At 45.1% G+C, this 23,749-nt stretch overlaps 1 protein-coding gene across 1 annotated transcript in view; it reads left to right on the top strand.

Annotated features, from left to right (window-relative positions):
• The window catches only part of ANKFN1 (ankyrin repeat and fibronectin type III domain containing 1), a 530,260-nt gene that overhangs the window by 38,784 nt on the left and 467,727 nt on the right, over positions 1–23,749 (top strand). Inside the window, exon 3 of the mRNA XM_072112310.1 lies at positions 17,334–17,535. The gene's annotated coding sequence lies outside the window, so the exon portion shown is untranslated. The remainder of the gene's footprint in view (positions 1–17,333; positions 17,536–23,749) is intronic.

Raw genomic sequence — 23,749 nt, forward strand, 5'->3', positions numbered from 1 at the left:
TTAAGGATAAATTCAAAAATGTGTCCTTTTCCAGCTCCTCCTTTGCCTAAACAACACCATAATGGGGCAGATTTACTTACTGGTCCATTCGCGATCCAGCGCTGGGTTCTCCGACGCTGATTCGCGTCTTCCGGCGAGTCACTAAGGCAGTGCGCCCGATGTCCACCAGGTGTCACTGCTGCGCTGAAGTCCGCCGGAGTTCACTGGAGTTCACAAAGCTATGCTGGGTGCAGGTAAGAGCGTGTCATGTGACACATTTTTTAAAAAAAATACGGCGTTTTTTCTGAATCTGTCGGGTTTTCTGACGGCCACGGCCCCGATTTCCATCGCCGATGCGACACAATCCGATCGCGTGCGCCAAAAACCCGGCGGAATTCTGCGCAAATCTGTAATTTTCAGGCAACCCGACGAAAAAACGTGATTCGGGCTCTTAGTAAATGACCCCCATTATCTCAAAAAATTTACATGCTATTTTCTTCAATACACACTTAGCATTTCTTCCTTCCATCTCACGCCTTTCGATACATTGACATGTTTTATGTATTAAAAGGTTATTTTCTCAAGTTTTAAATGCCAGCGCACTTATTTTGTCGATATGAGCCATGAGCGTCTCGGAAAAGCATCTGCTGTAATGAACTCAAACACCCCAACAAGCTGTGAAGATGAGGTACCGGGGAATCAGATGGTCGATGTAACAAACCTCAAATCAAATATGTAGACACATCTCCATCTGCCGTGAGTGATAGCGGGAGATTACAGGCAATATTTAATGAAGGGCTCCATGTCGATGCAAATTGGACAGGGTATATCCGAGGACGGGAGGCTGCTCTTTTAGCAGTTTCTTTTCCCTCTTAATGAACAGTACAACACATGGCCGTCACTTAGACTTGAATGGCGGCTCCGTAATGAGCCGTGAAAAATGAAACTTGTTTCTTATTAAGAGAAAAAAACTGGAATAATATTCCATATTTTTACATTTTAGAATGACTACTTTAAGATGTAAATATGTGACTCAATTTTATTATGCAGTAGAGATGAGTGGACCCGATGGTCGGGTTTGGGTATGGCCGCCTTGGGGTTTGGACGGACATATTGGGGCACATTTACTAAGGGTCCATCGAACACATTTCCGTCGGGTTTCGCAAATTTTTCCTATTTGCCCTGAATTGCCCCGGGTTTTTGGCACACACGATCGAATTGTGGCGCATCAGCGCCGGTTTGCATGCGACACAAATCGGGGACCGTGGCCAAGCTATAGATATGATTGGCCATGGCTAGTTGTTAGGGGCATCAATTTGCCAGATTGGCTGTTCGGTCATCAATCTGGCATCATCTGTACTATCCAGTGCAAAGTAAACATTTGGTTATACATGTAGAATACACGTACCTGGTGCCCACCTCGTGAAAAACTGTTCCCATATTTAGTTTATTCTGGATCAGATTGACAAATACCCATTGAGGTTTAAGAGTTAAAGACCCTTCCCTTGGATTGAAGCTACTAGATCTTAGTGGGCCAAAAAGATATGTGGCCATATCTCAGCTCCTGATACAGCGCTGGAAATGATGTTGCATGGGCTTGGCCGGTTAACTCAGCCAACCAGAATCTGTTCCCAGTGCAGCTCCATGCCCCTGTAAACAAACAGGGGCACGGACCAGAGAGACAGTGGAGAGGGACACCGGGAGGGACCATGGACGTAAGTACAAGTTTCATTTTTTATGTTGAGTGGGAAAAATGGTATCTTTCTCTCAATGCTGAGAGTGGGCCAAAGTATATTCTACAGTAGAGCCAGTGGGGTGCCAAATCCTCCTTTGGCTCTCTTATGTTAATGTTAGATTTCCAAATATGGTGTGATCCAAAAGTTCTTCAAATGCCTTTTCCTACATTTTTAAACTCTTTGGTAACACACATCATACATCACACATACATTTGGCACCGAAACTGTTGGTGCCAAAGTGCCATACCACTGTAACCAAACAGGGCACAACACAGGGGGACATTGGCATAAAACACTGGAAGCTCCAAGGGAGGTAAGTACACACTTTTCTTATGTGCAGCCCCCACCACCCCAGTCGCCTTGCAATTTTTACTTAATCTCGGACAACCCCTTTAACCACTTATATGCCACGGTCAATTGAAACTACAGAATCTAAGACTTTCGTTACTATTGAGGCTGCCGTTTTCTTGTGGGAAAAAAAAGCCGTGACCTAATTTCTAGCGCATTCCATGTAGAAACTCAGATTGATGCATCTAAAGTTTTATCCATTTTTCATAACTGAGAACCTGCGTGGTCTTGTGAATATAAAAGATTTGTAAAATCACTCAGGTTTTTTAGCCAAGAGGTTGCATAAGGAAGAAAATGCATCTCATCATTTTTGGCCGAGAGGCGACAAATCTTTCACACAACATGCAGTTCCGTGATAAATTGGTGGACTGTCTGTCTGGTCTCGGTTTTTGCTGTCTTACTTTTAGACACTATCAATAAATCTGCCCCAAAGGGTCTCGCACACTCCGCAATCTGTTACATCCCCCGTTCCACCCAACAATTACTAGACCTCAGACTGAAATCCAGACGCAGAGAAAAAGACGATTTTCAGGCTTGACACTGTGAATAAATATCAAATACTTGAAATTGTTCTCTCACTCATAAATAAAAGCCTTCGGAAAAGGAATTATCTGCTCCGTCACATCTACTGCCATGAATTTCTGCCTCGGCACAAACCATTTATGAAAAAAAACCAGGATCTTTCTTCTTTCCTGGTGTCTTCTAGTGACTGCAATGAAATCTCTGACATCCTTCTGTGCTGCGCGCGGTGACAGCATTTGCCTCCGAGACTCTTTTTGTTTTGTGGTGAAGGGTGGGAGCTTCTTGTTGGAGTCTACTGCAAAAATATAGGAGCTTTAGATATTTTCATTCGACTAACCTACAAATAATACATTTCTTGTTTCAAGTTACAAGTCTTTTGTACTGTTTTGTTCTTGGTGTTGTATACTGGATGGTAGATCATGACGAAAGGCTCTGAAGAAGACCAAAGAAAATCTCTGTGCTATGAACCAACCTACAATGAACCAACCTACAATGCATTCGCTGAGCCTTCAGATCTTAGAAGCTCAGCTAGAGTGACCCTTAGGTTCTTGGTCACCTCTATTACAAAGACTCTTCACCCCCAATTACTTCGTTTGTTGGAGTGGTCAGCTCTAATAAGAGTCCTAGTATTCCTCGTTTAAGAAATATATATAGGCTATTGTCATCTTGGGTACCTTCAAAGCAGAAGAAGGTTTTCGACCTTCTTCAGATCGCTGCTTCCATTCCATTTTGTCTTTGAGGTCTACCAGCAGTTCTGTCTTCCTTAAGACTAGCTTTTTCCTATGATATGCAGCTGTGAGACCTTATCTAGACAGGAGAGTAGAGCACCAAATAAAAGGCTGGATTAAACTTTTGGTGGCACACCCCTATTCAGAGGGAACCAGTCACCACGGGTACACAAGTTCCCATAGAGCCATCAACTAAATGCCACCCTTCTTTTGGCTAAAATTTCTTTCCCTCACATTGCCATAAATCCACTTTGTGTTATATTACCTGGCATCAGAGGGGAAATGTCCCGCTCAGCCGGACCTCACATCAACTCCTCCCCATGCCTTATGCCGACGCACTATTCAGCACTTCATGTCATATTACCAGGGTGATGTCATTTAAGGTCCTTTTGCATTAACATCTACACCATGTATCTATCTGATCACATGAAATCACAGCAGCCTCTGTGGACTTCTACTCTTTTCCATCCTCCATGAAGGCATGCTGTGATTTCATATGATCAGAAACATACATGAGATAGATGCTTATGTTACTGGGTTAAGCAAATGTCGCTGGGCAAAGGACCTAAGATGACACCACCCTGGTCACATGACATGGTCACGTAAGATTGCAGCTATGGAAAGATAATATTTAGGGATAAAGGCAGCGGTGTTTAATCATAGTTATTTTAATGAAATATTTATTTTGGGTGGGTTAATTTAAATGACAGGTTCCCTTTAAGATCGGGCAAGTCAACAAGGGTTCTTGGAGATCCTGTACATGGCCATAACTTTGACACTACGGTGATCATCACAGCCGGGTAGTGGGCAAATCTATTTGGAGCCAATCACCTTTCATCGGGGTGCACTTCTTCCATCCAGCTGTTTTTCCGAGACCAAAGCTATGGAAGGATCAAGACTCATAACCATCACATGGAGTATGACTGAACATGGTCACGTACAGCGACCCTTAAGGGAAATAATTCATGAAAAACCTTACCTACAGCATGGCCAAGGTTACCTCATTGAAGGGTCCATCAATAATTTCTACTGAGATGTTCACGCTTTTCTATGTATTGCACGTGATGAAGCAATTTTACTTTGTAATTTTTCCTCCTTCAGAGATAATAGTCATCTTTTCGTGGAACATTCTGACCTGTAGACATCCTGTCATGCCGCATGAGATAATCATAAGAATTACAGTAGTAACTATGTATTTGTATGTAGATGAATAGGAAGAGAATGATGTTCAATCACCAAACAATACACCAGAAATGTTAATTGCGCTTTGTTATACTCTTGTGTTGTTGGTTCTTCTCGGATAATGGCGGACTACCGGTGTACCTGTGAGTACAGTCCATGATGATAGAAGATTTTCAATGATTATAAGTTTAGCAACTTCGTTTTCTTAAGACATGATGGGTCAGGAGTGGTGGTGTTTGACACAGCAGTAAGCTTCTCCATGGTGTCGGTGACATGAGGAAGGCACCAGATCTCCCGATAGTCCTTCATAGCTGATATGGAGAACAGGGCTGGTTCAGCTGATCACCACATAAAGGAAAAGAAACCTTCATACAACGGTTGAAACATCCCAGGGTTAAGTAGTGAATAGGACCCTGTGCGCATGCGTAAAGACACAGCTCCCATAGACCTGAATGGAGAGAAGCTGCGTGTGTATGTCAAACAATGCCATGGCCACCAGCAGGATGTACTGATGAAATATCCTGAAGAGATGTCATAAAAATTAGAGATGAGCAGATTGGATGTCTTACATTTGAGGTTGGCGTTCAGGTTCAGCCGCCCGACCTGGACGTATCCGGCAATGAATTCCATTGGCACAAGTAATGGCTATGATTGGCCAGGGTCGGAAGACCGAACGCCGAACACGGACATCAAGTACGCACATCTCTAAAAATAAATTCTACAAGTTAATGGGGCACATTTACTTACCCCGTCCTATCGCGATCCCACGGTGCGTTGTCTGACGAGAATTAGGGTCGGAATGGTTGTGCGTCCAATTTCCTGCAGGTGTCGCTGCTGTGCCGAGGTCCGCCGGAGTTCACCTTCTTCTTCCTGGTGCATGTGAGTGCTTGATCTTGCAACACATTTCGTTTTTTAAATTCTGCGATTTTTCCAAATCCGTCGGGTTGTCTGACGCCCCGCCCCCCTCCCCATTTCTGTTGCGTGCAAGCCGGCGCTGATGCACCACAATCCGATCATGTGCGCCAAAAACCCAGGGGAAATTCAGCGCAATATGGTGCAAAACAGAAATATTTGGGAAAACCTGACGGAATTGCGGTACGTGGACCCTTAGTAAATGAGCCCCATTGTCCCTTTAAATATTTCTATAGTGTAAAATGTGAGTAAATCTAATCCTTCTGCGCCACAATATATTCACGTCCAACCAATCTCTGAATCTTCTTCATCTCATAGACAATGGCAGTAGAATAAAAGAAGTTCCTTGACCTCTGCACAGAACAGAGTTAGTCTCTTCTTTATACTGGGATTGTATTGTAAAGATCCATTATCGTGCATCGAGATATTATTAGAGGAAACATTATCTATTCATTGCAAGTGCGCACGAGACACGTCATATATCAGGTCCTGCGCCAAGCGCTATGGACACTCAACATCTATAGGATCTATAGGAGCCCAGTCACCAAGTACAATATGCTGAATGTACTGGGTGCAGTATCCTGTGTAGTGTGTAGGGGGCGCCAGATTCATGAATTGTGGCACCCAGTCTTCATGAATCTGGCGCCCCCTGCACTGCTCGGGAAGTGTACACTTTTTTATCTTGATAAGGAGGTCGTGTTTCTGACCTCGAAATGCGTAGCTTTAAGTTTTTACTAAAACCTTTTACAATTTGTTTTTTATTGTAAAACATTTTAATGTAAAATAAAATTTAGTTGGACCAAACTTTGTCTCTCTATGGTGTGAAAAATTGGAAGCACGGCTACACGTGGAGCGCCGGTTTTTGTTCCTGAGAAAAAATCCAATCAAGTGATGGGTCATTTGCAAACGAGCCGGCACAAAGAGCCGGCTCATTTACATGAACGACATGAGCTGGCTCACCTCAGCCAGTCGATGGCTCACTAAACCCTGTCCCTAAACTGCTCACGACGCCCCCTTTAATCCGATAAAATCGTGTTAAAAGTGGTGTGGTGTGGTATATTTAATAGGGAGCCATTCAATAGCCAGGAGAGCCGGCTCTTCTTAGTGAGCGGAGCCTAATGAGCCTGCTCACTAAGAAGAGCCGTAATTCCCAGTACAAGTTCAAGAAATAAAGGAGGAAGAGGGCCACTGTACTCGGGTAGCTCAGAATACCATATGGAAAAACAGTGGTGCTCCAGCTCCAACAGTCCAGAATTACAAAAAACATTCCATAAAGAAAGAAGAAATGATGAAGGGATGAAGCGCTCGTGAAGCACAAAATGGGCTGTCGCCTTCAGTGGTCTCCTGCTGTATTCTTCCCTCCTGCAGCCATTTTTATCCATGTGATGGAATAAAGTTTACATTTTAATGGTAAGTGCCAGCCCGTTTTCTTCTTTCTTTATGGAATCTAATTCCCAGTACAATCTGCTCAGCTCGTCCTGCTCTATAACATGCTGCCTGCAGATAGGACACTGTGTACAATCTGCTCAGCTCCTCCTGCTCTATAACATGCTGCCTGCAGATAGGACACTGTGTACAATCTGCTCAGCTCCTCCTGCTCTATAACATGCTGCCTGCAGATAGGACACTATGTACAATCTGCTCAGCTCCTCCTGCTCTATAACATGCTGCCTGCAGATAGGACACTGTGTACAATCTGCTCAGCTCCTCCTGCTCTATAACATGCTGCCTGCAGATAGGACACTATGTATAATCTGCTCACCTCCTCCTGCTCTATAAGACGCTGCCTGCAGATAGGACACTATGTACAATCTGCTCAGCTCCTCCTGCTCTATAACATGCTGCCTGCAGATAGGACACTATGTATAATCTGCTCACCTCCTCCTGCTCTATAAGACGCTGCCTGCAGATAGGACACTATGTACAATCTGCTCAGCTCCTCCTGCTCTATAACATGCTGCCTGCAGATAGGACACTACGTACAATCTGCTCAGTTCCTCCTGCTGTATAAGATGCTGCCTGTAGATAGGACACTGTACAATCTGCTCAGCTCCTCCTGCTCTATAACATGCTGCCTGCAGATAGGACACTATGTACAATCTGCTCAGTTCCTCCTGCTGTATAAGATGCTGCCTGTAGATAGGACACTATGTACAATCTGCTCAGCTCCTCCTGCTATATAACATTCTGCCTGCAGATAGGACACTAAATACAAACTGCTCAGCTCCTCCTGCTCTATAACATGCTGCCTGCAGATAGGACACTATGTACAATCTGCTCAGCTCCTCCTGCTCTATAACATGCTGCCTGCAGATAGGACACTATGTACAATCTGCTCAGCTCCTCCTGCTCTATAACATGCTGCCTGCAGATAGGACACTATGTACAATCTGCTCAGCTCCTCCTATTCTATAACATGCTGCCTGCAGATAGGACACTATGTACAATCTGCTCAGCTCCTCCTGCTCTATAACATGCTGCCTGCAGATAGGACACTATGTACAATCTGCTCAGCTCCTCTTGCTCTATAACATGCTGCCTGCAGATAGGTCACTATGTACAACATGCTTAGCTCCTGCTGCTCTAAAACACAATGGGGGTCATTTACTAAGGGCCCGATTCGCGTTTTCCCGACGTGTTACCCGAATATTTCCGATTTGCGCCGCTTGTACATGAATTGCCCCGGGTTTTTGGCGCACGCGATCGGATTGTGGCGCATCGGGGCCGGCATGCTCGCGACAGAAATCGGGGGGCGTGGCCGAACGAAAACCCGACGTATTCGGAAAAACCGCCGCATTTAAAAACCGAAAATGTGTCGCTTGGGGAGCGCTCACCTTCACCTTCTATGGGATGGTGCATTCCGGGGCGTTAAGATTATTTTCGGCGCTGCAGCGCCACCTGGTGGACGGCGGAGGAACTACCATCTTAAATCCCAGCCGGACCCGAATCCTGTGCAGAGAACGCGCCGCTGGATCGCGAATGGGCCGGGTAAGTAAATGTGCCCCAATGCCTGCAGATAGGACACTATGTACAATCTACTTAGCTCCTCTTGCTCTATAACATGCTAATTCCATCTTATGCTTCCTACATGTTAAATGTATCAGTTCTCCTTTAAGGCTTTGGTATATACTAATCAGTAGTTCCAGTGAATGTACATAATTTGCGGTAACAGCATTGGCTTCCATCAGCGCTCGTCTCTTGTGTTATCTTTAGCGCCTCACACGCGATTGTAAATGTGTCTTCATAGCAGCCGCATTAATAATGCATTAAATATGTCTATTAAATATGAATGAGAATACTTTTTAATTAAAGCGATTAATTCTGGAATTGTTCTGATTTCCCGGAGAATGTTAATGACAACTGAGACTGGAAATGTAATTGTTCTGTACATTGCAGGTTTTATATATGGACCTGTAGGCACAAGCAGGACATTACATACCGTAATAATGATAGAGGACGTATATTACTATCCTCTCCATATATGACATCTTATTCTTATGTTGGATGAGCCTCATAGTTTTTGTATTGAATAAAATATGTTTGTATGTTTTACTACAAAGAGGATGTAATAACTCTAATATATAAAACCGCATCTACATTCATTGCAATCAGCGGTGGCAAAAAAGAGCAAAAAGAAGAGAGAAATCGTAAAAAATGATCATTAATTATAAATTACCAACGTCTTATTCCGTTGACAGTTGACAAAAACAGAAAATAGAGAATTATTTAACTAATAAATTGCTTTTTTCATTAAAGGTGTTCTGGAAAAGCTGCCCCCCCCCCTGCTCCGGCACCCTGTTCCCTGTCTTAAAGTGTAAAAAAACTTTTAACAAAATTTGATAAATGAATAAGGCTAATGATGATAGCAAACATTGTAATACAATGCGGTAGATTTACTTACCCGGTCCATTCACGATCCAGCGGCGCGTTCTCTGTGGTGGATTCGGGTTCTGTCGGGATTCACTAAGGTAGTTCCTCCGACGTCCACCAGGTGTCGCTGCACTGAACTTCACCATCCTATCTTGGGTGCAGGTAAGTGCGTGTCAAGCAAACATTTTTTTTTTAAATGCGGCGGTTTTCCAAAATCCATCGGGTTTTCTTACGGCCACGCCCCCCGATTTCCGTCGCGTGCATGCCGGCGCTCATGCGCCACAATCCAATCGCGTTTGCCAAAATCCCGGGGCAATACAGGGAAAATCGACGCAAATCGGAAATTTTCAGATAACCCGTCGGAAAAACGTGATTCGGGCCCTTAGTAAATGACCCCCACTGTGTTTTTGTGTTTCCAACTTTTCATGGGGACATAGTATATAGAGTTAACTTTTCTCTCAGGCACACCTGGGAATATAAATTGCCGGAGACTACGTCAGAGATCAGGCCCCAGATGAAGCTGGGGGAAACCTAGGTCGGGCATGAGGTTCTCTGGCATTTTTAACCGTTTTGATATGCACGCTTTTAATATTCTGTATGTGAGTATGCTGGAATAAAATTGATTTTACTCTTATCCTTGGTGATCTGCAACATCTGTCCACATTCTTCCTGATACAGGACCGGTGCTGTGATCGCGTGCACGAGAGTGTAGCGTTGTCTCCCACAGGATCCAGTATAGAGAAGTGAACATCGTGACAGGAAAAATAACTTAGGAAATTACTTCTATCTTCGATCTGTAAGGGACTGGGTGAGACCGTTCTGTGGAACTCTAATTCTTAACGTTTTATTGTGGAGTTAGAGCACTAACATTGTTTTTTTTTTTATGTGTGTTTTTCTGGCTAATTTGGGAGCATGCCTCGTCACTAGCTCCTCCAGTATTTGCCTCACTTTTTCCGGACACTGCAACACAATTGTAATCCACTGTGCCTTTTTTTTCCCCTACCTTTCTTCCGATATTAAGCAGTTTGCTTAAAGAGGACCTGTCACCCTTAAAAACGTCACTACTAAAGTAAGCAGCTCCTAGTGCAGTCACCGCCCCTTATCTCACCCCCTAATGAATACTTTTCTAGTGTACATCGGGGTAGTGTCTTCTAGCGTTATCAGAGGTTTCCGACAATGCTCAATAAGGGGCAGACTCAGTATAATGTGCTATTCCACCAAAATCTTAAATGTGCTGTCCCAGTATACAGTAGTTTGTAGTTCCGACAATGCTAGCAGTGTAACACTTCTGTTTTAGAACTAGGAGATGCTTTAAGGGTGACAGGTCCAGCAAAATATTAAATGTGCTGTCTCAGTATAGTTTGCTGTTCAAAATCTGCAGTACCTGAATTTAAACTTTAAATTGTCAATTTCTACTGAAATTGAAAAGCCCATTGTGGGCAGGCACAAGTGTTGTTATTACCTCCATTTTTCATCCCTCTAACCCTTACTACCCCATTTTAAGGTTATTTTGGGGTGTAAAATGTAAAATTCAATTCCACTTTTGACCCAAAGGGGTTTGTGTTTGGTTCATGTTTGTTTCACAGTCTGGGCCCCAAACCGAAACTTTTCTGGATATTTGGATGAACTTGACAAACCCAACCCGCTCATCACTAATTGTAAGTCCTAAATCGTTGGCAAAATGGAGATTATCAACTGGATGACAGACAGAAACGAAGGAGGAGATGTTAATATTACATAATTCATAGAAAAATGTTCAAAAATATCTAAAGGATATAATTAGCGCAACCCTGACTAGATGAGAGCCGGCTGAAGTCCTGCTGCACAATACTGTAAATCTCTAGAACTGCTCCATCACATAGACAATGGCAGTGGAATAAAAGAACTTCCTTGATCTCTGCACAGAACAGAGTCTCTTCTTTATACGGGGATCCATTATTGTGCATCGAGATATTATTAGAGGAAACATTGTCTATTCATTGCAAGTGCGCATGAGATACGTCATACCCCAAGCACTGACCTAACACCATAGACACTCAATATCTTCATACAAGGAGAACCCGTCTCCTGGAACACATAGGGTTATGGTGCAGCACGAGAGAAGTTTTAGACACATAAATGGGAATATGGAGATTAGAGGTTTTAAATCATTGGAGAATGGAGAGGATGGTGGACAATGATGAGGTAGGTGATTTAAGGTGGTACGGCGATATTCAGATGAACTTGTTTATTACCAACATGGCACCATTTGATATTTTCTCTATAGTCCTATAATATTTTAGTATATTGTAGATTTGTTATCCTCTGTGACAATGCATTCCAGCAGGGCGGCGCTCACGTATCACGTATCGGTTTGACTTGACATTTCAACACTTAAAGCGGTTGTCCACACTTTTACATAAGTTTCCATGTGCCTTTACTGCCTTAATAATAATTCCTGAATGTTCATCTAGTGATTCAGCCGTCCTGATACTTACTTTAGTGCGGCCTGCAAACTTTATTTTCATGTCTGAGCTTTGACGAACAGAAGGAGCCGCAGCAGTAGATTATGATTAATCCTGCTTTTTCTCTGCCCCCTCTCTGTGTCTGTCAGTGAGTGAAAGGTGCACAGTGGGAGACGCCAATAGGTTGGGCTAAAGAAGTCAGAAACAAGAAGCTGTGAGCATGCAGAGGGAATCATGGTGAGAACAGGGAAAGGCTGAGGCTGTCACAGGAGACAAAGACCCTGGTACATATACATGCAGAGACATGTCTAATGGAAGAGATTTATTGAAAAGTGGCCAACTCCTTTTAAAAGGTTAACCCCGGTGTTAGCAGTGGGTGCTGTATAATACAGCAGACACCCACCATGTGTGGAGAGGAATCGGCTTATGTTGATTTGAGTCGAATTTCACTACTTGAGTCCAATGAATCCGTGCATATTCATGAGTAACTGGCATTGCTCTGCCTCCGTGTCGCTAGGGTGACATCATTTAAGGTCCTGTTACATATACAGAGTCTACCCTATGTATGTATCTGATAACATGAAATCAAAACCGCCTCCATGGAGGATGGGGAGGAGTAGAAGTCCATGGAGGCTGCTGTGATCATACCATGATACTGCCATGTGATCAGATATATGCATGGTGAACAGCTTGCTAATGTAAGGAGGCTAAAGGACCTGTGATGATGTCACCCTGGCTAGATGACATGCAGAGAAGAAGCATGAGACATGTGATGGTGTAGATGGGAGGGGCCGGTGAAGCAGGACACGCCCCCTCTTCTGCTAGGGAATATAACATAAAGTTGATTTATGGGGATGCAATGGAAACCATTGTTAAGCTAAACGAAGGGTGTCATTTAGTGAATAGGGCTCCATGGGAACCTGTCACTAGCTGTATTTGTGAAAATGTGGTGACAGGTTCCCTTTAAGCCCCTTTACCGCCAACTTTTTTTCATCCTTTAGGGATATTGTACATTTTTATGCACTTATTTTTTTTCTTGTAGCCTCATTCATGAAAATCAAGCGCTGTCAATTCAGCATGTTGGGGGGTCCTGAACTAAGTAGACATCTGGGCACCACGCACTTGACACTATATGGATGCACATTAGCTACCAAAACTAACAGCCCTGATGATTAGAGAATGGTAGGAGCTAGGAAAAAAACCTCAAACTGGACCAGAATCAATGGAGCGGCACCTAATAGAGATGGGTCAGTGGAGCCGGGTCAGTGGAGCCGGGAGAGGTCCCCTTTGGGTTACGCCTCTGTGCACACAGGAAGGTTTTGTTGCCTTTTAAGCTTAGTCTAATAGAAAATCATGAAGTCGTTTAGGAAATTCTACAGTCCATTCATAATACAAGTTCAGACTTTAAACAAGATAAAATCATTGTTTGGGAATTTAGGTGCCAGGAAGCACAGCTACATTCATCCACGAAAACTCTTCTTACTGCCCTGAACTACAGGAGAACCCGAGACCCACCTGTGCTGTATGCCTATGTGTACTTTATACAGAGGGGTTTACGATCTCCTAAATATCACGGTCACCCCTGGTAGTGATAGGAGGATACACTGCCCCCTGCTGGTGTGATGATGTGGGGAGCCATGTTACAGGACAGTCACCCCTAGAAGTGATAGGAGGACACACTGCCCCCTGCTGGTGTGATGATGTGGAGGCCATGGTATAGGACAGTCACTCCTAGTAGTGATAGGAGGATACACTGCCCCCTGCTGGTGGGATGATGTGGAGGCCATGGTATAGGACAGTCACCCCTAGTAGTGATAGGAGGACACACTGCCCCCTGCTGGTGTGATGATGTGGGGGCCATGGTACAGGACAGTCACCCCTAGTAGTGATAGGAAGATACACTGCCCCCTGCTGGTGTGATGATGTGGGGGCCATGGTACAGGACAGTCACCCCTAGTAGTGATAGGAGGACACACTGCCCCCTGCTGGTGTGATGATGTGGGGAGCCATGTTACAGGACAGTCACCCCTAGAAGTGATAGGAGGACACACTGCCCCCTGCTGGTGTGATGATGTGGAGGCCATGGTATAGGACAGTCACTCCTAGTAGTGATAGGAGGATACACTGCCCCCTGCTGGTGGGATGATGTGGAGGCCATGGTATAGGACAGTCACCCCTAGTAGTGATAGGAGGACACACTGCCCCCTGCTGGTGTGATGATGTGGGGGCCATGGTACAGGACAGTCACCCCTAGTAGTGATAGGAAGATACACTGCCCCCTGCTGGTGTGATGATGTGGGGGCCATTGTACAGGACAGTCACCCCTAGTAGTGATAGGAGGATACACTGCCCCTTGCTGGTGTGATGTTGTGGGGGCCATGGTACAGGACAGTCACCCCTAGTAGTGATAGGAGGACACACTGCCCCCTGTTGGTGTGATGATGAGGGGGCCATGGTACAGGACAGTCACCCCTAGTAGTGATAGGAGGATACACTGCCCCCTGCTGGTGTGATGATGTGGGGACCATGGTATAGGACAGTCACCCCTAGTAGTGATAGGAGGATACCCTGCCCCCTGCTGGTAAGATGATGTGGGGACCATGGTATAGGACAGTCACCCCTAGTAGTGATAAGAGGACACACTGCCCCCTGCTGGTGTGATGATGTGGGGGCCATGGTATAGGACAGTCACCCCTAGTAGTGATAGGAGGATACACTGCCCCCTGCTGGTGTGATGATGTGGGGGCCATGGTACAGGACAGTCACCCCTAGTAGTGATAGGAGGATACACTGCCCCCTGCTGGTGTGATGATGTGGGGGCCATGGTACAGGACAGTCACCCCTAGTAGTGATAGGAGGAAACACTGCCCCCTGCTGGTGTGATGATGTGGGGGCCATGGTACAGGACAGTCACCCCTAGTAGTGATAGGAGGATACACTGCCCCCTGCTGGTGAGATGATGTGGGGGCCATGGCATAGGACAGTCACCCCTAGTAGTGATAGGAGGACACAATGCCCCCTGCTGGTGAGATGATGTGGGAGCCATGGCATAGGACAGTCACCCCTAGTAGTGATAGGAGGACACACTGCCCCCTGCTGGTGTGATGATGTGGGGGCCATGGTATAGGACAGTCACCCCTAGTAGTGATAGGAGGATACACTGCCCCCTGCTGGTGTGATGATGTGGGAGCCATGGCATAGGACAGTCATCCCTAGTAGTGATAGGAGGATACACTGCCCCTTGCTGGTGTGATGATGTTGGGGCCATGGTATAGGTCAGTCACCCCTAGTAGTGATAGGAGGATACACTTCCCCCTGCTGGTGTGATGATGTGGGGTCCATGGTATAGGACAGTCACCCCTAGTAGTGATAGGAGGACACACTGCCCCCCGCTGGTGTGATGATGTGGGGAGCCATGGTATAGGACAGTCACCTCTAGAAGTGATAGGAGGACACTCTGCCCCCTGCTGGTGTGAAGAGGTGGGGGCCATGGTATAGGACAGTCACCCCTAGTAGTGATAGGAGGACACACTGCCCCCTGCTGGTGTGAAGAGGTGGGGGCCATGGTATAGGATAGTCACCCCTAGTAGTGATAGGAGGACACACTGCCCCCTGCTGGTGTGATGATGTGGGGGCCATGGTATAGGACAGTCACCCCTAGTAGTGATTGGAGGACACACTGCCCCCTGCTAATGTGAAGAGGTGGGGGCCATGGTATAGGATAGTCACCCCTAGTAGTGATAGGAGGACACACTGCCCCCTGCTGGTGTGATGATGTGGTGTCCATGGCATAGGACAGTCACCTCTAGTAGTGATAGGAGGATACACTGCCCCCTGCTGGTGTGATGATGTGGGGGCCATGGTACAGGACAGTCACCCCTAGTAGTGATAGGAGGATACACTGCCCCCTGCTGGTGTGATGATGTGGGGGCCATAGTACAGGACAGTCACCCCTAGTAGTGATAGGAGGATACACTGCCCCTTGCTGGTGAGATGATGTGGGGGCCATGGCATAGGACAGTCACCCCTATTAGTGATAGGAGGACACACTGCCCCCTGCTGGTGAGATGATGTGGGAGCCATGGCATAGGACAGTCACCCCTAGTAGTGATAGGAGGACACACTGCCCCCTGCTGTTGAGATGATGTGGGGGCCATGGTATAGGACAGTCACCCCTAGTAGTGATAGAAGGATACACTGCCCCCTGCTGGTGTGATGATGTGGGAGCCATGGTATAGGACAGTCACCCCTAGCAGTGATAGGAGGACACACTGCCTCCTGCTGGTGAGATGATGTGGTGTCCATGGCATAGAACAGTCACCCCTAGTAGGGATAGGAGGACACACTGCCCCCTGCTGGTGTGATGATGTGGGCGCCATGGTATAGGACAGTCACCCCTAGTAGTGATAGGAGGACACACTGTCCCCTGCTGGTGTGATGATGTGGGGGCCATGGTATAGGACAGTCACCCCTAGTAGTGATAGGAGGATACACTGCCCCCTGCTGGTGTGATGATGTGGGAGCCATGGTATAGGACAGTCACCCCTAGTCGTGATAGGAGGACACACTGCCCCCTGCTGGTGTGATGATGTGGGCGCTATGGTATAGGACAGTCACCCCTAGTAGGGATAGGAGGACACACAGCTCGGTGATAGGTGTAGGACATCCAGCCACCACATGTGGTTCCTTTTATGTCTATTTACTTTATGTTCATTAATGATATTATCTTTTAGACCTTTTATGTATTGCTATATTTGCATCTGTTTCAGAGTTTGTACTTTTTCGGACCTGATGAAGGAGGCATTCCGCTTCTGAAACGCGTTGCCCATTAAGAGTGTGAATCAAACATTGTGACTATTGAGCAGCGCAGTCCCAGCCTACGAACCTTTTATGGCTGGACATCCATTACTTTCTGGATCACTCGGGCTCTAGAATTATCACCACACCAGCATTCACGGGGCCAACCGGGCCCCAACTTTACCAACCTATGAGCGTGCAGGAGCCAAGGTCCAGCTAGTAGTGATAGGAGCTATGATAAGTGTGCGGCAGGACACCCGAAACACCCTGTATCCTCCATGTACAACGGAATATACAGAATACAGGCAACAACAGGGTCCCAGAGACTCTCTAATTTTCTTCGATTTTTAGATTTTAGATTTTTATCAGATCTATCACTTCCATAAATCATCATTTACACAAAAGTTTCTTAGCCCCCAACTCCTTCTTGCTTCTGTCACAATAAACGTCTATGGGAGAAATCCTATATTTAACCCTTCCTCTCCCGAGCGATACATCTCGATGACCTCCGTAACAACTCTTTTGTTACCTTCCCTGAGTTCCGTTATTAACCCTTTCCTGCCATGCTGCGCGCCCTTGCGATGATTTCAGCACCGCGCCGATGGACAGCTTCAATCCTCCCTAATATTTTGTGTGTATCTGCCCTTCAGATAAAACCAGGGCTTCTGTGAAGTTGTAAATGCCAGGGAGACGGATCGGAAAACGCGGGTTCATTGTTCTGCTTTGTACATTTGATCAAAGCCTGACCTCTTGCAGTCTCCCCTGAGCCTCGTCTTGCTATCACTTGACAGACTTATGTCTATTGTATTCTGCAGCCAGAAATCTCGGAGCAGGCATGAATGTGCGAAGCCTCCTCGTCCCCGCAGAACTCTGCTAACAACGTAAGGCAGTCACAGGAATAATCTGGGGAATATCAGAGACATAGAAGCCTGGAGTAGAATATAGGAAAGATCTTTTGCGGATGAACATCGCTATCGACTGCATTGGATGTAGACGGTGATCCGTAGACTCTGCCCGGTGAGTAGTCCTTGCACGTCTGCCCAATAACTCATTGCTACCTGATGTTAGTTATAACTTGAGAACTTGGAATTATGTCATAACGTTGGAATTCTTCTATCTTCCATAGACTGATATGTGATTCTGTTGGCTGTAAACCTTATTGGGGATGAGTTTGATAGATGAGAATGATCTATTTGAGGTCATCATCACATACCGGGTACTTACTGTTACTCACTAAGTCGTTTAGCTCTGCTTCATAGTCGTGTTCTGGAAATACTTCATTTATAGAATCCTATAAATTCTATGATCGGAATTGATGTTGATCCAATGTAGATCTAAGGGAATCTAGGAAATCTAAAGTCTTAATAATAGAAGTTGATGCTGTTGAATTTGATGTGAATTTGATGATGTTGATGATGTTGAATTAATGGGTAACATATTAATACAAAAGATCTTCAATATAAGATTTGTGGGGGTTCAACACCGAGCACCCCCACAGGTCAGATGTTCTCAGTAGGTGATAAAAAAAAAGAAAACAGCCAGTGCCATGATCTGTGTAGTGGTCAGAACAGGTTACTGCAGGTCAGATGTCATTCATTTGAATTTGAGGGCACTGGTTCTCGGACCTCCACCACAGTATAGGCCATCAAAGATGTAACATACTGTATAGTGCATGTCTTTTATATTTTAACTTCTCCCCAACTACACACCTCTTATCTGATGGCTCCAGGGGCACCCGCTGAGATGCCCATGGTGTAACCCATAGAAATCAGAGGACCTCACACAGTGGTGGGATGCAAATGGTTCTTCAAGGGAAAAGTTGGACCTTGAAAGCAATAAATTACCTGTTCCACCATTTAGAGTGGAGTTGTAAATTAAGGGGGCACCAAGAAATGTATTTGCTTTGGGTCAGGGGGTGGAAATAACATTTTTGGGGATCCCAAACTAACTTGTCTCTGGGTACCCCTAAAGCTAAACTCCACTCTTTGGCGTGACTTGGTACCACCCATCTTGCTTGCTTTTTCTTCTTCGTCTTCTCATTCTAGATTAATCTTCTTTCCACTAGAACAAGTGGATTACTGGAGTGTGTCCTCATTACATTAAGGGTCGGCTAGGCCGGATGAGGCTCTTCTTTGGTTCCCTGACCATGAACCTACACACCACCATTGTGCTGGGCAACCCTGGTCTCTGGGTCCCACACAGTTGTGTTGGATGCTTTATAGGCTCTTCTTCCTTTAGTGCCAAATGTACCTCTGGCTTTTGTCGTACTCCAAGTCAAGTTCAAAGGCAAAGGGATGAGGTGGGAACACGCTCTACAAGCAAGAACACTGATCTCTCCCATCATCAATTCAAAGCAGGGTAGTGGTTGGCTTCATAAGATGTTTTTGGTGCAGTTCTAATTGATTCTGGTTCTTGAGAAGATCCTGCCACAGAGTTTTCCAGGCAATGAGAAAACATGGAACAATTCGGATAGCTCTATCCCATATAGTGGCCAGGTGCCGTAACGTCGGACTTAACTCCCATTAATGAGTCAGTAAAGAGTTACTCTCAATTGAGCCAAGTCTGCAGTTATGCCGCATGACCACTACACATAACCTGAAGCCATATGCTTCTACCTCCAGCCAGTCTCAACATTTTTGTCCAACCCCAAATGTTGTCCATAGTAATAATAGTTTTATGTAGATTTCGCCATGGTCCACCCGTAATTCGGACTATTCCAGTTATTTCATTATATGGAAGTAGGCGATGATAATGTGGACCATGAGTACGTGGACCAAGGAGAGAGGATACAAGTAGTTGAGAAGTCTATGATGTCATTCCCGAACAGCAATGCATCAAATCTAGTGGATTTTGCATGTTTTTGTAGATTTTCCTATTTGGGTAGACTCCTCAAACGATATGATCGTGTAGTCATATCACAGCCATACACAAGCCTATGTGCTACCAAATCATTGGTGGAGCTACCCACCCTCCTCAATAACCCATCTGAAGAGAATTCCAGAGGGAAGGGTGAGAAGGAGTTGAGAGAGAGACACAATGCGGCACATTTACTTACCCGGTCCATTTGTGATCCCGCGGCGCGTTGTCCGACGTGGATGTGCATCCTGCCGGGATTCACTAAGGTCATGCACCCGATATCCACCAGGTGTCGCTGCTGTGCCGAGGTCCGCCGGAGTTCACCTTCTTCTCCTCAGTGCATGTAAGTGCGTGTCAAGCGACACAATTCTTTTTTTAAATACCGTGGTTTTCCCGAATCCTTCGGGTTTTCCGGTGGCCACGCACCGGAATTCCGTCGCAATCAAGCCGTCGCCGATGTGCCAAAATCCGATCGCGTGCGCCAAAAAAATCCCAGCAGAATTCAGCGCAAAATGGAAAAAGTCAGTAAACCCGACGAAAGTGCGGCCGCAGAGCCCTTAGTAAATGAGCCCCATTGGCTTTGTCTTACTTGGCTCTGCTGTCATTAATAAATTCCTAGGAAAGATGGGGATGAGAGTGACACTGGCTGTGTGAATTGAAATCCACCTTGCTCCTCACTCCTGCCTCAGGAACTCTCTTCAGTCAGGTTATCAGTGTCAACATTAGTTGAGGAGGCTGCATAGCTTGACTATATACGGCAGCTCTCCACCACCGTGACCGAGACACAGGGTATTAATAAAAGTATTTTTCTAGAAGAATGGTGGCTCTTAACCCATGGGTAGAGACATCAGTAGAACATGTATAAAGATATGTAAAAGGAACTATGTGTGGTTTGTGGAGGGGGTCACTGATGATAGGTTCTCTTAATTTTGTAAGTTGAACTTAAAGAGGAAAATCTGCACCAAATCCATGAAGAATCCGTGATATTATACTTTATGCATGTGGATAAGTTGGTGTAAATATCATCCACATAGTGGCTTCTGCTATCTTTAGCACAAATTTGTATTCGAATATATTCATCAGTTTGCCCTGTGTGAACATGCTCATGGGGTTTTCCAGGAATTCTGAGGGTCACAGAATAAAAATCTGATGAGACCATTGATTGGCCAAACCGGGTCTCATGACCTTCAGCCGTTTTGGCCTACTTGGAGACTGTTGCGATACTGAAGGGTAAGTCAAATTTTCCCCTTACACCTGACCTGTGACCTTTCCAGTATTCCTATGAACCCTAAAAATTTTAGATGGAGACCTATCATTTTTATTTCTTTTGCAATGAATAAGCAAAGTCCCTCTTAGCAAATAACAGAGAAAACTGGAGCATGTTATGCTATTATTATATTAGTCCGGTAGTCCAGTTAAAGGGGTTGTACAGATTTTTACTTTTTTAAATGCTTTGACATAATGGGGCACATTTACATAACCGGTCCTGTCGCGATCCCTGAGGTGCGTTGCCCGATGACGATTCCGTTCCGGCGCAATTCACTAAGATCATGCGCCCGATATCCTGTATGTTTCGCTTTCCCTCTTAGGTCCGCCGGAGTTCACCTTCTTCTTCCCGGTGCATGTAAGTGCGTGGCTTGCGACACAATTTGAATTTTAAATTCCGCACTTAGTCCGAATCAGTCGGGTTGTCCGATGGCCACGGCCCCCGATTTGTGTCGCATGCGACACAATCCCCTGTTAAATGCAGTGTAAATCGGAAATAGTCAGGAAACCCAACAGAAATGTGGAGTGCGGATACTTAGTAAATGTGCCCCAATGAGTACCGAACCTTTGTTTTCCCGCTGGCTTGCCCTGAGGGACTCCTGCTTTCTGTCGAGAATTGGGGGGGGGGGGGCATGGGACTGCAGCAACCAATCAATGACCTGGTTGTGTTTTCTGTAGCCACTGGCTTGATGGATTGGAATCTAAAAAACTGAACAAGTCAACCCCTTTAATATCTGCTCCTGTACTTGTGTACCCCCATTTACCTGTAAGCCGGGTGTATACAGTATATTTTACTTTTCTTCGCTCCCGCTAGACCACACAGCGTTTTTCTTATACTCAGGACCACGTTGTGTTTCGGCGCCGCTTGTCATCTCTAGTCCAGCAGTTTTCTGATTTTTCTGGAAGAAGACACGCTGCCACTTCAGTTCCATCATCCTGACAGCAAATCAACTGGTTATACAAGAAAAGCTTCCCGGCTTCCGATTTTTCTTTATTTTGTGTAGAATGTTTTCCCAAAAATCCTAAAAAATGAAATCTAGTTATAAAAAACATAAAAGCCCAACCACGTGTGATTGTGTGCGGAAAATGATACAAAGAAAATGTCAATTTTCTTCAAATATTTTTGAGCCCCCACAGAGTCGGCCCCCACACCTCTGGGAGTAGCTGCCATTACTGAGACCATTGTATTCAGGCCACCGCTGATCCGAAGATCACTCTTCCCCATCCTTCACGATTTAAAGTGGAGGCTATATTTCTAGACTTTTTAGCAGCTCTGGAAAATTCCAGGATGCTAGCCAATCACAGCCTGTATTATCTTCAACATAAAAAAGCATTAACTCTTTGACATCAGCATAAATTGGAAATGATGCACAATATACATACCTATGTCAATGGGTTTGCAGGGCACAAGTTGGTATTTGATATTTGTACCAGGGAAATTTGTAAAAATTTGAGCCCAATAGGGTGATCAGTCCTGCTGCGTCCATGAAATTAGTCATGACCCAACTATGGGACGCGTCCTTTATACCCTATCCTTTTTACTTTATCTATTATACCCTTTCCTTTATATGTTATAATATATTCTCTATCCTTTATACCCTATCTCTCATTTTCAATCCTTCATATTATATGTTTTAGACTCGAACCTGTGTGCACTATCCTCTACACCAGTGATGGGAAACCTTTTAGAGCTCGAGTGCCCAAACTTCAACCAAAGGCCACTAAATTATTGTAAAGTGCAGCACAGTATTTTAAGCAGTAATTTATTTCTCCCTGTTCTTTTACAACATTCAATTGTATCAGCCTCTTGAGGACACAATAGTCCTGTCTGGTGAACTCCATTCTGGGGTGATGGCCTGGGTGCCCACAGAGAAAGCTCCGAGTGCCACCTCTGGCACCAGTGCCATAGTTTTGCCACCACTGCTCTACACCCTATCCTTTACATCCTATCATTCATACATTATGAAGAACACTATCTCTATACTATACCGTATACTTCTTACCCTCTCCTTCATACCGTTCCTTTATACTCTGACCTGTGTGCACTATCCCTTAAACCCCCTCCTTCATATTCTATTCTTTACACCCTAACCTTTGAACACTATGGGACACATTTACTTACCTGTCCGACGGAGTTCACCGAAAGTGCATTGTCTGATGATAATGCACTGTGCTGTGTTTCACTAAGATCATGCGCCTGATATCCTGCATGTGTCGCTTCCCCGCTCAGGTCCCCGGAGTTCACCTTCTTCTTCCTGATGCATGTAAGTGCTTTGTCTTGCAACACAATTTGAAAGTGAAATCCTGCGCTCAGTCCAAATCAGTCGGATCGTCTGACGGCATGCCCCCTATTCCTTTCGCATATAAGCAGGCGCAGCTGCGCCAAAAACTATCCCGTGCAACACAATCCCAGCGCTGACACCTGTTAAATACCTGTCCAAGCCGTGCAATCCCTGAAAACGGCAAACAATCTAAATAAAGTGCGATCTGCGACCGTTAATAAATAAGCTTTTACTTTTTACCCTGTCCTTCATGCTCTATCCTTTATACTTTGTCCTGTGTACACTATCCCTTACTCCCCCTCCTTCATACTCTGTCCCTTATACACTAACTTGTGTACACTAACCTTTCATACACTAACCCTCTCCTTCATACCCCGTCCTCTAAGCCTATTCCTCTATCACTTGACCTGTCGGAATATTTTGCGTGTATGTAATGAGAGCTGTTGCTTTTTATCATGTTCATACTTGATCTCTTCCCCAATGTAGAATAGGAACACATTTCCCCCAGCAGCATTTGGTGCTTCATGTGACTTTAAGAGACGATAATAAAGACAGATGAAAAATTGTTGCTGCCGGTTGAGTTCTGATACAAAAATAACCGTGTTTTACAGAATCCGTAAATTTTATTGTTAAGAAAGTCTAATAAATCCTACAAGAGCGCGACCCCATGGCCATAATACTGTAAAGCGCTGGTTGTATCCTTGGATTTTATAACCCTTTTTGTGATAGAATATAAAGCGGCAATAGTAACACATTTGGCGCGGAATGTTACGGATCGCGCTTTGTTCTGTCCTGGTAGGGTTCTTTTTTATTCGGTATGGAAAACA

This window comes from Engystomops pustulosus, chromosome 6 (genome assembly GCF_040894005.1).
Source record: "Engystomops pustulosus chromosome 6, aEngPut4.maternal, whole genome shotgun sequence".
Taxonomy (NCBI): domain Eukaryota; kingdom Metazoa; phylum Chordata; class Amphibia; order Anura; family Leptodactylidae; genus Engystomops; species Engystomops pustulosus.